Source organism: Lissotriton helveticus, chromosome 1_1 (genome assembly GCF_964261635.1).
Source record: "Lissotriton helveticus chromosome 1_1, aLisHel1.1, whole genome shotgun sequence".
Lineage (NCBI taxonomy): Eukaryota > Metazoa > Chordata > Amphibia > Caudata > Salamandridae > Lissotriton > Lissotriton helveticus.
Window position 1 is genome coordinate 601,836,044 of NC_136057.1, and position 15,676 is coordinate 601,851,719.

The 15,676-nt window shown below is 43.6% G+C and overlaps 1 long non-coding RNA gene across 2 annotated transcripts in view; it reads right to left on the minus strand.

Moving 5' to 3' along the window:
- LOC144770236 (uncharacterized) overlaps nucleotides 1-14,948 on the minus strand; it is a 156,645-nt gene extending 141,697 nt beyond the window's left edge. The window contains exons 1-2 of one of the 2 annotated variants that reach the window (XR_013598844.1): nucleotides 14,835-14,941; nucleotides 14,174-14,288 (exon numbers count right to left, since the gene is read on the minus strand). This is a non-coding gene — a long non-coding RNA (uncharacterized LOC144770236). Of the gene's footprint in view, nucleotides 1-14,173; nucleotides 14,289-14,834 lie in introns of both variants that reach the window. The other variant, XR_013598841.1, reaches the window with a different exon arrangement.
- Nucleotides 14,949-15,676: the final 728 nt, after the last annotated feature.

A 15,676-nucleotide genomic window follows, 5' to 3' on the forward strand; every position in this document is an offset into this window, starting at 1 on the left:
TATAAATAATTGCCAAAGTCAGTAATGGCCCTGAACAACATCAAGGAAAGGCAATGTCAGAATCAATAGTTTCTAAGGCGAGACTCACTGGCTTTGTCAATGCTTGTAAAGTCCCGACAAAACACCCCTAGGATTCTGAGCAAATCAATTAATCTCTCCATGCATGAAAGAGAAACAAATGATGACATTAGGCAAAAAATCCTATCACATAAAGAAAGAAATTGTGATCATATCCATATCTTAGTGAAAATGCATTTGGAGTCAGATAACATCTGTTGTCACAATAAAAGCGAATAACATCTGTTGCAACAAAAAAACACCATTACAAGAACCAAAGGGACTCATTGAAGTGTGAGTAGCACAGTAAAACACATTTGCAAATGGTAAAATGTTTAGCAAAGACAACAGGGAAGAAGAAAAAATAAAAGTAGTACCTCAATCACAGCGCGATCAGCCGAAGGATCAGCAGTCTAGCTGAAGCAATCAGTACTTGGTCGATGCTCAAGCCGCAAGAAGAGTGACAATGGAGCCAACAAAAGTTAAGCAATGGGCGGGCTGCAAGCACCTTCTTATATACAATATATTTCTCATGCAAGAGTGCATGCAGTGCATGCACTGTCGCAGTGGCGATCTAAAAAGTAAAGGCACATCTTCTTTTCAAGATGCAAGGTGGTGTTTCCCCATTCAGTATCTCTCAAGTGACTGCTCTGCATTCCACTACTAAGAACTTACTAGCTGGTAACCCGGCATCTAAGGGACATTGATACCCTCATGGGTATGTTGGTAAACTCAAGTTCACTAGTATAGTTAGTGATTCAGATTTGAAGAATTCCATGTCCCTTGTTAGAGTTAATCCACCAATTTCCTACTTTGAACTCCTGGTCATTGCCTTTTGTGCTTTTTATTCTCTTCAGCAGGAGACGCTGGCACCGATCGGGGGGGTGGTTAGGCAGAGGGTAGTGGGAGTAAAAAATGGCAAAAAAAGTACCCCCTTGCTGCACCCCCTCCACCGTCGTCCCGCCGTCTTCTATCCTGGTCGGTCTTCCAAACAGGAAGCACCCAGCCTGAGGCTCCCCTGAGCCAATCACAATGCTGCAATGCAGCACTGTGATCTGGCCGTAGCGAGCACCGGGCATTTCCCCGGTGGGCCGCCAGGGTGGGGGCCTTTTTTGGGGGGACCGTTTTTGTTACAGGGCTGTTTTTTGCAGCATAGCTGTAATATCGGCCCCTGTAACAAAATGGGCTGAAACCGGCCACACCCCCAACCCACATGGGGGCCGGCCGAGCCCTTTGCCAGGGCCTGTTTTGGTTCCCAGCCCGGCCCTGATTGTGATTGGTCTGAGTGCTGTGGTTCTGGGCATGTTCTCCATGCATGCTGTAATGCTGCCAGCATGAAGAACATGCAAAGGACGCATAACGGTTTGGGTAGCCCGAGAGGGCAGTTATGCGCACTTGGAGTGGGCAAACGACTTCTTCCCTGCTCCTCTGCCATCGGAGCAGCACCGCCCGCAAAGTTGAGCAGCAGGTAAAAATAAAATGATAATAACCTCGAGTTATTATCATTTTATTTTTCCTTTCCCTCCCTGCTACAAAGCAGTGAGGCGACGCTCCTCCACCTTAGCGGAGGAGCCGCCACTGGCAGGGTCTGAAATTCTCGTTTAGTTTGTTTTTGGGAGGAACGTATCGTCCATGAAGATACATCTCGGAGGACTCTCTCTCCTAGAGGATTGTCACTCTTAATTGCACATATCTTCCCTCAGAGACGTCCTCGGATCATGTAGTAAAAGGGAGTGCCCTTTCTCCAATTACCACATAACTTACTGCGGATAGCTGTTCCTTCAGTGTAGCGCGGCCTGTGCCACAGAGGACTCTTCAACATGGTCACGGCTCTGTGCCAAAAGCTTGCAGACTGCGGGTAAACTGGCCAGGGCTACCGCGGTATCCGCCCGTCAGTTCCCTCATTGGTTGCTGCTGGTCTCTTGATTTAATGCGCTTATGTATTGCTTGAGGGACAAACATTTCAGACAGATGGGTTGCGCAGTACTTTACAAAGCATTATGCAGCTGAGGAGATACCGAGTTTTGGAGAGGTTCACGTGCAAGCGTGCACGCGGTTGCGGTTGGGCCTCCAGCCGCACCCTAGGGCCTCTGGCTTTACGCAGCACAGGGGTTTTAGTAGCCAACATCTTAGAGCCTTTTCGTTTGCGTTTTGCTTGCAAGAGCCAATATCATGTATCATGCAGCGTAAAAAAATGAAATGGAATTATGGCTGGGCACAGCTACAAATGGAAGTCTTGCTGGGTTACTGGATGATTGCCACACTGACATCTGCTGGAAGCGAGCGCCGCAGCCGTGGTCCAAAAAGCTGCAGTACGTTTCTCTCCTCCTCAACCCAGTTATCTGGTGTATCGCTGGCCTGTACAACTGCACTGCGCCACGGGCCTCTTTCATCCTTGATCCGAAGGAATCGTTTTCCCTTTACTGCCTGTGCCGAACAATTCGTTGTTTTGTAGCGCTTGATAGTTCTGATGCATAAATGTTGATATTAACAAATTGTGCGTTTACCCTGATAATAACGCCACTCACTGCACCGACCTGAGAAAGTTGGCTTTCTGAATTGGCTTTGCCGGGATTCGAGCTCGTGATCTGGAGAGGGACACCCACATACTGCAATGCCGAGCTTCTAACTTACTGAGCACCCTGCCAGCACATGCCATAAGCAAAGAATATTCGGTGTCAGTCAGTGTAGAGCAAGCAGCCTTTTCCAAATATGTTTCCTCAATGTCACACTGAAACCCAGGCAAAAAGAAGTTCCATTTGACCTCTGTCCAGCTGTTTTTTGAGCAAGGGTCACCGCGAGGTCAGGTTAGGGTTAGCCATCAGCAACACGCCCATTTAAAGTTAGTAATTAACAATACATGGATATATCTGCACAGTTCTGCAGATCTCATTCCGTTGTATTCCGTCTTACTATAGCCAACATATGCACATTATGCGTCTTTTTATGGTGCAAAAATAGCTGGAAAGCAATAACGCAATGATGCACAGTACATCAGAAGGGGGTGGGGCGGTGGGGGAGGGCAGGAAGGCGAGTTGGAAGACCATTCTCGTTTGTGGTCTTAAACTAGGGTTTTAATACAGGCATTTTATTTGACATATTTACAAATTACAGACGAAGGGATATTAAGTAACTTGTCCCAACATCCTACATGCCTAAGTAAGATAAGATAACCAAGGTTATGATGGATGCGAACTCTGGTAACGCTATGTTCTTCAAAAAGAGAGAAACAGTTCCTGTGAGAGGTCATACAGTTTCCCCAAATATGCGTTGTCGGACTTTGGAGCGGGCACTTATCCTGCCTTCCTTCACTTAGGGTAGAATTACAAAAGAAGGTTCAGAAGTTCCTGTAATCCCAGAACAGCCACCTCCATTGGAGAAGCGAATAATGAGTGATGGCAATTATTATTAAAGCCCTTCAGCACTGTGCGAATCGAGGAACAAGGCATAGATACTAAACTACGTCTATGCCTGCAGGCCATAGCTTTCTGCACAGATCACAGCTGTGACTTGATTCTGACCACTGTTGATTTCCAATGCTAATTCCAGGAGGAACGTTTTAAAGCAGCTATAGAACAACTGATCAAGGGAATTGCAGCATATTTGGAAGAAAGTTAGAACTTTCCTCAGAAAATGAGCTTTTGTTGATTTGTAAAAAAAAAAATAATAAATTTGGATTTTTTACCAAAATCGGCCGAAACACGGCCCCGGCAAAGAGCTCGGTGGCACCGCCCCCCCCCCCCACCGAGGGGGGGGGGGGGGGGGGGGGCGACCGAGCACTTTGCCAGAGCCAGTTGTGGTTCCCAGTCCGGCTCTGCATACACAAACAGCTTGATGAACTTCAACAGGATATGGCAGTAAAATAGAAACAAGAACCAGATATATTACTGAGATGCAGCTACAACATGGGGAAGGAAATTCAGTGAACAGCACAGCAATGCGACCCCTGACACGAGGGGAATGCTTGACAGATTGCAGCATAGTTAGGTAGAAAAAATGTGGACATTGCGTCCTACCAAGAAACTCACCTACCTGGAGACGCCGAATGCGGCATTTCCAAGAAACGGAGTGCAGACAGACACTTTGCATCATACCGTTATACTCTAAAGGAATTGCCCTGATTATTAAGAGCGGATCTGGCAGTTGATTTTGATAAGGATGGATGGCAAATCATCATACAGTGCTTTGCTATATCATTGTACAGTCATATAACACTTGTCAATATAGATGGCCCTATGTAGATGGGTTTTATATGTACAAGAAGTAACAGCAAGATGTTCTCCTATACAATAGTCTTCAATTACTTGGGCCGGCAACTTGAATCTGAACTTTTATGCTGGACCGGATAGAAGAGGGATCAGAGGCAGGTCCTGCCCTAAGGCAGGTGATAGACTATCGAGATTGTTGCCCCATCACGAGCTACCAGATACATGACAGCCGAACGGAGGTAAGGTACGGCATACACTTTCCACTCAATTCTATTGAGCTCAGTCTGTAGAATCACATTTTGGTTGGGGATGAATTATGCATGTAGAAGGATAAAGCAGATGATACATTTGCCCAGCACATACTCTGACCACTCACCCGTGCTGCTAGAATTAGTGGTAGTTGACAGATTGCACAGTGGTTGGCCCTAGTGACTCCAACCAGGTCTTTGCTTGATGTGGTGTTCAGGCAGAGATTAGAAAATCAATAAAAAACTACTTGGAAATAATGACGGCAGAGTAGACAAGTACTTAGCACCGTGGAGAGGGTTCAAAGTAGTCATTTGGGGAGAATACATCTTTAAAAGCTCAGTAATATAGAAAACCAATCACACTAGATTAGAGTGAATAAAGAACACAGAGAACTATAACAGAATCATCAGTTCACTGCAGATGTTAAAATATTTGTAGGAATACAAAACATGTTGGCTGAATACAAAGAAGAGGCAGACAGAGAACGTAGATATATGAGCAACTGTCCGGAACGTGAATACTTGGCAAGGAACAATGCTCAGGCTATTCATTAGCTAGCCTGAGCTGCCCTCTGTGGCATCTGCGATATAGTTCAGACAGACGTTGAAGAAGGGGAATTAAATTACAACCATGAAGAAATCATTTGCAAATTTGTTGATAGGAGTGGCAGGGAAATACTGAGCATCCCCACAGAGTGACGTGTGCAGGAAAACCAGGGAACAATGTTCCCAAGCTTTGTTAATTTGACGTAAACATTTCCCATATTTTCTATTTAAAAACAACCGTTCCTGGGTGGTTGAGTTGCTGCAGGTTGAAAGGAAGAAGGTACTCCTTTGTCGTGCAGTGAGAGATGGGAGAGGCAGCTGAACAAAGAAGAAACAAGCCTTCTCTTCAAGGTTCCTCCTACCTGAAAGAAATCTAAACATCAATTGATTAATCAGGAAATCTAAAGACTCCTTCAGAGCGAGTGAAAGCTTTTCTTTTTATTTGTTAATTGATTTTTATTGAGAATTTAAAAGTAATAAAAAGAAAGCATTTGAGAAGAAATTCATATATTGTGTTGCAATACATAGAAATAGATTTGTGTAAGAAAAGAGAGTTTTATCATGTTAACTAAAAGAGAAAGAGGAGATAGAATGGATGAAAGAGTAAGAAGAGGAGCAACAAGCATTTGCAATGCAATAGGTCTCGCGTTAATTAAGTTTGAGCTATTGGCATTGCTAAATATTGCAACACCAATTGCAACAAAAGTCTATAAATTGTAGGCCAAAAAAAGTGTATTTATTTTTGTAGCAATGGTGGCTTGCTGCGCTATAGATGAATATGTTTAAAAGTAAAGTGCGCCATACTGCGATTGCTACAATAGTTAATTGTGGATGTGTTAACAATTGATGTGTGCACTGATGGCTGGTGGTGTGTGTGCCTGCAGAAATTGTGCACTGATGTTTGGAGGTGTGTGTGCCTGGTGGAAGTGTGCACTGCCGGCTGGTGGTGTGTGCCTGGAGAAAGCGTGCACGGACGGCTGGTGGTGTGTGTGCCTGGTGAAAGCATGCACTGACGGCTGTTGGTGTGTGTGCCTGGTGGAAGCTTGCATTGATGGTCCATGGTGTGTTCCTGGTAAATAGCGTGCACTGACAGCCGGTGGTGTGTGTGTGAGTGTGCCTGGTGAAAGCGTGCACTGACGGCTAGTGGTCTGTGTGTGCCTAGTGGAAGTGTGCACTGACGGCTGGTGGTGTGTGTGCCTGGTGAAAGCGTGCACTGATGGCTGTTGGTGTGTGTTCCTGTTGAAAGCTTGCACTAATGGCTGTTGGTGTGTGCCTGGTAAAAAGCGTGCACTGACGGCCGGTGGTGTGTGTGAGTGTGCCTGGTGAAAGCGTGCACTGACGGCTGGTGGTGTGTGTGTGCCTGGTGAAAGCGTGCACTGATGGCTGGTGGTGTGTGTGTCTGGTGGTAGCGTGCACTGACGGCTGGTGGTGTGTGTGTGTGTGCCTGGTGAAAGCGTGCACTGACGGCTGTTGGTGTGTGTGCCTGGTGGAAGCTTGCATTGATGGCTGTTGGTGTGTGCCTGGTAAATAGCGTGCACTGACAGCCGGTGGTGTGTGTGTGAGTGTGCCTGGTGAAAGCGTGCACTGACGGCTAGTGGTGTGTTTGTGCCTGGTGAAAGCGTGCACTGATGGCTGTTGGTGTGTGTTCCTGTTGAAAGCTTGCACTAATGGCTGTTGGTGTGTGCCTGGTAAAAAGCGTGCACTGACGGCCGGTGGTGTGTGTGAGTGTGCCTGGTGAAAGCGTGCACTGACGGCTGGTGGTGTGTGTGCCTGGTGAAAGCGTGCACTCATGGCTGGTGGTGTGTGTGTCTGGTGGTAGCGTGCACTGACGGCCGGTGGTGTGTGTGAGTGTGCCTGGTGAAAGCGTGCACTGACGGCTGGTGGTGTGTGTGTGCCTGGTGAAAGCGTGCACTGATCGCTGGTGGTGTGTGTGTCTGGTGGTAGCGTGCACTGACGGCTGGTGGTGTGTGTGTGTGTGTGCCTGGTGAAAGCGTGCACTGACGGCTGGTGGTGTTTGTGCCTGGTGAAAGCATGCACTGACGACTGATGGGTCTGTGCCTGGTGATAGTGTGCACTGACGGTGTGGTTGTGTGTGTGGTTGTGTGTGTGTGTGTGTGTGGTTGTATGTGTGGTCGTGTGTGATGGGTTAAAGCAAAGGCAAGGTGGCAATGTTATAATGACATGATGATGGGAGTAAAATGGTGCCTAATGTTACTTCTGCACCCGAGGATTTTGGTAACTATAAGTCAAAAAATGCTTGTTTCAAAGTTGTAAGGACACTGTGAGCTGTAACTATGTCACATCAATAAAATACAAGTAGTTTCTGTTGCCTTTGACTTTAGCATTTTTTTGTGCGCATTAGTTGGGGTTTACTTTTGTACTGGTTATTTTTCAGAGTATATTCTGGGGTGTACCCCCACTTCTGACACTTCTGTGCAACGATACGTGCCCCCGCAGCTCCAAATACAGTGGCATTCGGGGTTAAACGTTTGCGTGCCATCCCTTAGCTCAGCGGGTTGGGTGAATGTTGCAGTGAGATGTTGGAATCGCTGCAAGACTGACTGCATCTTCCAAGGGTCAACGTTAAAGGACTATTAATGATTTCTACTTACCTACAGACAACCTAGTTTGTTTTCAGGGTTTTTAATATCAGAAACACAAACTGATAAACCAATGACATTACACTGTAGCGGCACACTTTTAATGGAAATATATATTCAGCCTTTAAGGGCTATCGGTTGTAACTTAAGAAGATGTTTTTATTTCAATCAAAAGAAGATTTCTTGAACTCCAAATAAAAGGTAAATATTGGTACTTCTGAGTGGTAATCACACAGTGGGACAGAGAGCGATGCATTGGGCTCGGAAGGTGCAGCTGCACCGGGCCCACACTGCCGGCCTCGGGTGCATCGATGGTGGTGCAGGCGCATTGACACACTGGCTACCAGAGCGGCTGCAGTTTGTCACCACAGGTGAGAGCCTCGTGATGCCTCGTGATACACAGTGCGCCGAATGTGAGAATCCTGCAGTGTGCAGGTTTATTTCATGGTCTGGACGGGTCCATGCTTCCTGAATGGGGGTGCCTTTATAATACAATACGGAGGAACTGGTTCAGTCATAAAGTGACTAGCGCGGTCTGTTTTAACCCCCACCATATACTGCGCCCTCTGCTGCGGAGCCTGTGTACTCTGTTACCGAGGAGCCGTCATAATTTGGTTGCAGAAGCAGAGGGTGTAAATTCTAGTCCCGGCTCCCCTGTTGGCCAGGGTGTGTGATCCTGGGTCATCACCTTGTTCTTCTGTCCCTCGGCTCACTATGCTAAACGGATAGGTTGTGAGAGGGACGGGCAAGGAAACACTTGTACTAATCATGATTTTTGGCATTGCCACCGGGCCGCCTCCGTGTGGATGAAGCTGCCTGTGACGTGAATTCCACTTTTATTGTAGTTAAAGAGTCTCTCCTTGTTCAGAGTTCCCCTCTAGTCATCTCGCCATGGCATGACTGTCACGAGCCGTGCCCGGTGGCGTCGTGCAGATGGTCAAAACGAAACTGAAACATACGGCGCATGGCAGAGTCGGATTCCGACGCGCGCGACCCAATCCCAAGGCGCGCGTCGGAATCTGACTCTGCCATGCTTCTTAATGGTGCGCGTGGCCAGCTCTTGTCTCTACTCGTTGTCGGCTGAGCCGACGACTATAGTTCTCTCAGCGAGAGCGCGCTTTTCGCAGACGAGACCTAAAAAGGAATGGAAAATAGAGAAGAGGTGAGGAGGGGAGAAGAAGAGAGAAAGAGCTGATTAAGGTATAGATGAGTGCGAGAAAAAGATAGGTAGTGAAAGGTAACAAATATAAATACAATGTAATCTTCTGATGTAATATCAATGAAAAAAAGGCGATTAATTCAATGTCTATCACATTTAACATTCCACCATGTTGACATAGATAATTTAGAGGAATCCTTCCAACAAGGAAGTATAACTTTAAAAGCCAGTGCAATAAAAATATTAAGCAACAAAGGTTTTGGAGATAAATGTTCACAGAGAGGAGCTAAATAATCTAAAAAAAAACATTTTGAAAATTAATAGGTACATTACATTGGAAAGTCTTTAAACATTTAGACCAAATGGAGGTCCAAAATGTATTAACATGCAAACAGTAATATAACACATGTGTTAAAGAGGTAGTGCATATGGAGTATGACCAAGAAGCAGATTTGTCAAATTTAGAAAGACATTCTGGGGTAATAACAGCCCTAATGTAAACAAAAAATAGGGACTGAGCAATGCGAGCAGCTTTGGAGGTATTGAATAGTTTACACCAAATTATTGATTGAAAAGTAAGGATTGGAGAGCGGACGAAATTAATTCATAATCCTTGTAAGCTGTGTTTGGTAAGTGATACTGTGATTGTAATTGAGCGAAAGGTACAATAGAATTATCTTTTATAAATTGACGAACAAACATAATATCCTTCTCCTTCCAGTGTTTATGCTGAAAAGATTTATGATGACATTTATTATATCAAATTGACGAAGATAAAAACATTGTTGAAAATCAAGAGTAGTAGAAACTAACATATGCAATAAATGATGAGAATACTTTAAAATGGTATTTTTGGATATAAAAGTGAAATTAGACATATAAATAATATCTTTGAATGAAAAACAATTCAGTGAGGATTGTACAAATATAATTCATCGTGGGCAGGAAGATCTTGAATGTCATTACTCACGGCATAAATTGTTGGATTAAAAAAGCAGAGTGGTAAAGTTTGATTTCAGGAAATTGTACAACTCTTTCATTTGTTGGGTCTTTAAAGTTTAGAGAGGGTAATACATGGATGTTTATTATTTTGTATGAATTTTGTACAAATGGAATCAATTTGTGCAAAATAATAATTAGGGATCTTAGCATACATATTGTATAAAGAGGATGAGGTACAAGCATCAATTTGATGGTATCAAGTCTACCACACCATGATAAATGTAGAGGAGACCAAGTTGTAAGTAATGGTTGTAATTTGTATTTTAATGTTACAAAATTGGAGCTTAGTGTGTTAGACATGCTAGAGGAGAACCAGACACCAAGATATTTGATTTTGGAGGGACACCATGAAAAATTGTATTAGCAAACATATATTGATAACAAGAGGAGTTCAAAGGTAAAATTTCAGTTTTGGATAATTGAGTTTATATCCAGATATACTTGAATATAATGTTATCTCCTGGACCTGCGGGTCTAGGGAGGTCAAAGGGTTGGACTTTTAGATTAGAAAATGATCTGTGAAGGCAGATAACCTAGGGCCTAAATACAATGTGGCCTGGAACCAACCAACCATAGGTTGGAGGTTCTGACCACTGAATTTGGATGCGTCCGCCCTTTGGGGGTGGGAGGGGTCGGAAACACCCATTTCCCAATGGCAGCATGTGCGGCGGTCAGAAAAGGCCTGCAGCACAAGCTGCCATTGGGAAATGGATGTTTTCAACAAAGGCCAACAGAATTAGAGGGAACTCAAGATCACGACTCCAGAATGATTTAACTAGAACCCCGACCAAACATTTTCTTCTTTGAATGCCGAGCATAATTTAAGGATCATTATTTTCTATTGGATGGTTTTATACCGCTGACACGGCAGGACAGAGTTTAAACTACGCCTTGAGAAAGCCTCGGCTTGCGGGCCTCATGGGGCGAAACACGTATTGGCTGGGTTCTTTTCAAGTAGCTTTATTTCATTACCTCACTTACAATTAAACACAGATAAAAAAGTACTAACCGGCATCTCATTGATGTAACCGTTTTTTGGAGTCTTTACAACTTAGGATCTCGCTCATAAACAACGAATTTGAATATTATATCACCACTTGCTCAGGATCACTTTCATATGTTTTCAAACCACCCTGCACCATGCGGTGCTTTCCACCTGGTGCAGGGAACTCATAGCAGTGGGCTAAGGGGGAAGAAGGCTCTGCTAGGGGCCCCCAAACACACTTTCCTACAGCATTTCCATGCCAGAAAAGCTGACATGAAAAGGCTGTAGGAAAGTGCCATCATAATCCCGACAGCAGAGCGAAGCCCGGCTCCGCCGTCATATGGGGATTATGGTGGCTTCCAATGCTCCGGCAGGCTCCTTGAGCCCATTGGAAGCTATTCAGAATCCCCCCTCAGGTTTCACTGTGGCCGCCGTCATCCTAATATGGCGGTCGGACTGAAAACTAAGATGTCGGGCCCTTAACCTCTAGGAAATTGTGTTTACATCCGGCGATAAGTGTATTGCAATTTATAAACTCAATAAACGCTTCTAGGCAAAAGACAGACAATAAAAAGGAAAGGGAGAAATCTTGTCCAGTACCTCTATGTAAAGTAATAAACACAAAGATGGGTAGTAGTGTTCCCTGATAGGGAAGCGTCCGCACATTCGTAAAAACAGTACTGTGGTATCCAGGTGCAAAATATCAATTTTATCCAAGAAGTCTAGCTGTGGGTGCTCAATTTGCCCTCACTGCACCAACTATGCAGCGTTGTAATTTACACACAAAGTGCGCAATAATACATAAAACAGAGAAAGGGCTTGGACAGCACACCTTTTGTCACCTGCTAGTTATGTAAACATCAATGATATTAGTGGGTATATGTCACCCCATTTAACTTAGGCATAAGGACATCAACAGTAGCTGTAATCAAACATAAGGATCCAAGACGTATGATATTTTTGATATTCTTTATTCCAAAAATAACTTCAATAAAAGTTCCCAGCACACGGCTTGCTGACACGTGTTTCGTCTTACAAAGACTTTTTCAAGGCTGGAAATATAAAAATATACACCAATACATATTACATACACATAAACATACAATAACACAGGACAACATGAATATTAACATTATTACACATAATTTGGTTCTATCACATGTATAGGTAATACTTATAAATATACAAATACATAATAGACACAACAACAGCTCTTAATTGAGGCAAAGAGTAATCAAAGAAGACAGTTGACAATAGAGCACGTTACGTTTAAACACAAAATAATAAAAGTGACGTAAGAGAACCAGTCAAAGTAGTGATGAGCACCCGAATATACCACAGGTTATAAGCGGCCATAGGTAAGTGTGGGATTGAGAGATAAGTAAATATGAAACCCACCAATGAAATATGTCAATCCTAGTCATCCGTACGAATGAAGAACAAAAAATCCCGGTCTTCAATACAGTAAGAAATTCACAAAAGATCACCCTGGTATTTCAGTCTTAGAGTGCTCTAAAAAGGAGGCACAGAAGATAAAGAAGTTATAATACCTGAACAACCCGTTTTGTCTAGTAAACAGACTCCTGTGAGTTAAGGGGTGTGAAATACTAATGGTACCATTGTCTGCATATAATTGGATAGCAAATAATAAGTGTCAACGGAGGCATCATGTGTGGTAGAATTAATACTCTGAAGTTTCCCACACCCTACATCCTCCTATGTTAGTAGATGGTCTGCAGTTATCATCTGTAAGAGGAGAATCACGAAATCTGCCAAACCGCAGTCAAAGTAATCTGATAAATAATTGTCATTGGAGAACCCTATATGTTATTCACAAGATCTATAGGGTGGGTACCACTTTAGAACTGAGAGTTATATTTAGTCTAGTTAGCATACACACACTCACCAGTGGCAAGCCATCAATTTGTAAGCACTGAGGTCCACTGTGATCCAAAAATCTATACTACTATTATAAAGGAAGAACTTTGAACCTTTGAGGCGGGTAAATTCGGGAACCACAGCGCCAATCCACACACCCGATACATCGTTGTAATCGTCAGGGTGTGCAGATGGACATAGGCTATATAAACGTAATAAATATACGTTATTTAAAAAATTTACAGAAAAAAAAGTAGTCCCTTGAAAGAAGCGCCGGCCGCGACGTGTGTGCCCGACGTGAGGAGCGCGGGGAGGAGCGGTGTCCAGGAGCGCGAGAAAGACCGGCGGACATGGCGCGGGGAGGAGCGGTGAGGAGCGGCGGACAGGTGGTGAGGAGCGGCGGACAGGCGGGGAGGAGCAGTGAGCGGCGGATGAGGTAGGTTATTTATTTATTTATTTAGGAGCGGTGAGCGGCGGAAAAATGAAGCAAAAATGAAAATCGTGAGCAAGAGGAAACAAACGGAGCATGAGCCAAACGGTGCATTACTGGAGGAAAAAGTTACGTGTGCAGGTTACAAAAGCGTAGAAAGTAAACATAGAGGAAACAAACGGAGCATGAGCCAAACGGTGTATTACTGGAGGAAAAAGTTACGTGTGCAGGTTACAAAAGTGTAGAAAGTAAACATAGAGGTATAGGAGGAAAAAGTGACGTGTGCAGGTAGCAAGAGGAAGCAAACGGAGAATTAAAAAAGGGAGCCAAACGGTGCATTACAGGAGGAAAAAGTTACGTGTGCAGGTTACAAAAGCGTAGAAAGTAAACATAGAGGTATAGGAGGAAAAAGTGACGTGTGCAGGTAGCAAGAGGAAGCAAACGGAGCATTAAAAAAGTGAGCCAAACGGTGCATTACAGGAGGAAAAAGTTACGTGTGCAGGTTACAATAGCGTAGAAAATAAACATAGAGGTATAGGAGGAAAAAGTGACGTGTGCAGGTAGCAAGAGGAAGCAAACGGAGCATTAAAAAAGTGAGCCAAACGGTGCATTACATGAGGAAAAAGTTACGTGTGCAGGTTACAAAAGCGTACAAAGTAAACATAGAGGTATAGGAGGAAAAAGTGACGTGTGCAGGTAGCAAGAGGAAGCAAACGGAGCATTAAAAAAGTGAGCCAAACGGTGCATTACATGAGGAAAAAGTTACGTGTGCAGGTTACAAAAGCGTACAAAGTAAACATAGAGGTATAATACTGCAATATATGGAGGAAGGCTCCGGGGGACCCACGGACAACGTCGGGGCGGGTGGGGGCCCTGAAGCCTAATTACTCCCGGACAACGTCGGGACGGGCTGCTAGTGGTAATATAAAATCCTTTATAAATATCAGTGATAACGAAATTCACCTGCATTGACAAGTCAGGAGATAGAATTTAGTAAGCATGGTGGCAAAATAAGGGAATCCAACCTACTGATTAAGTATTTCCTAAAAGGACAACTTACCAAAGTTGCATACTGGAAAAAAAAAGGACTAGTATTGTGGCATAATGTGTAACCACAGCAGCCTCCCAGTTGATGAATATTTCATAAATAAGTCTTGACCATGGTAAGTCCCAACCTAAAGAATAGTAACAAATAACATGATTCAAGTCCGTTTGCGGTAATGTCTAACAATTATGACACTCCTTACAAGTTTAAGAGCAGACCCCAGAAAGACTGGAACCAGTTAACAGATGGTTCTGAACCGGTAAAGACCATAAGAAGTCCTAACCCAAAGAAGAATATATATAATAATATATAAAGTGAGTAAGACCGCTTACCGTAATGTCTAGCAAATATAACACTCCTCACAAGAATAAATGCAAATCAAAGACGGTATAGAACCAGTCATATTCATAATGACACATTGTTCTTGCCCCTAGTAGCACCTCTAATTAATCGCCTCCATACCAAACTGCAATACAATAACTTGGACCACTCAAAGTCTAAAGTGATCCAAAGAATAACTACAGGAAATAATAAATATAACGAAAGTGCACTTATCATAGTACAAAAACAGCACTTATGTAGTCCAGTAATGAAGTACATGTAAAACTAGTGCCATGGTCAGACTAGTAGGTAAATTTACAAAAACGAAGCTCCCTTGGCCCCTAATTTAGCTCACCTTTTAGGCAGTCCAGCCTGCAATGAATCTCCACCCTCCGACTCTGGATGCCGAGAAAGGTGGTGTCAGGACGCCCGTTTAAATGCATCTCTCAACTCTCGCCATGCCGATCACATGGGTAATCGGGCAAAGAGGAAGCGTTGCGGACCGCGATTACCTAACAACGTGGCCGCCATATTGGAATAACCATTTACGAATAGAACGGTTCCAAAAAATGTACACAGGACCTTCAAAGAGGCAAAACATTTTAAAGAGCCACATTCCACACATAATAAAGGGGAATAAGTATCCTTTCATGGAAATATCGGAGTCAATATCATAATAGGGTTCTCAAATCAATTGGAAAAAATATATCAACCCTAATGGCTAAGTATAATCCATCGGCAAAACAGAAAAATAAATCCTGCAATATTAGAAAGGGGCACCACTCTGGTTTGGTCAAAAATAATGGGCGATCTCACCCAAAGTTTAATGTAGTGATAACATGTGAGAACTCAGTGGCCATCTTTGGAATCCTGAAGTCGGAGCACAACATATGACCTGAGATGTGGTAAAATCCTTGTACTACCTTAAAATGTTGTAAACTCCTTTATATAGGGAAACGAAAAACGGGACCTTCTTTCTAAGGGAACATTAGCACATAATCCTATATTATGCTAATGCGGTTACCATCAAGCTTAAAATGCATCCAAGTAAACCTCTAAAAAAACGTATAAGAGGAATACCCCAATAAATGAAAAACACAGCAGAATTAAATAAAGTTGTAATGTAAAGTTGGTTCCAATATATATTAAGCCAGACTCAAAAGAACAGGACAGAAAGATGGAAAGTCAGAGAATTAG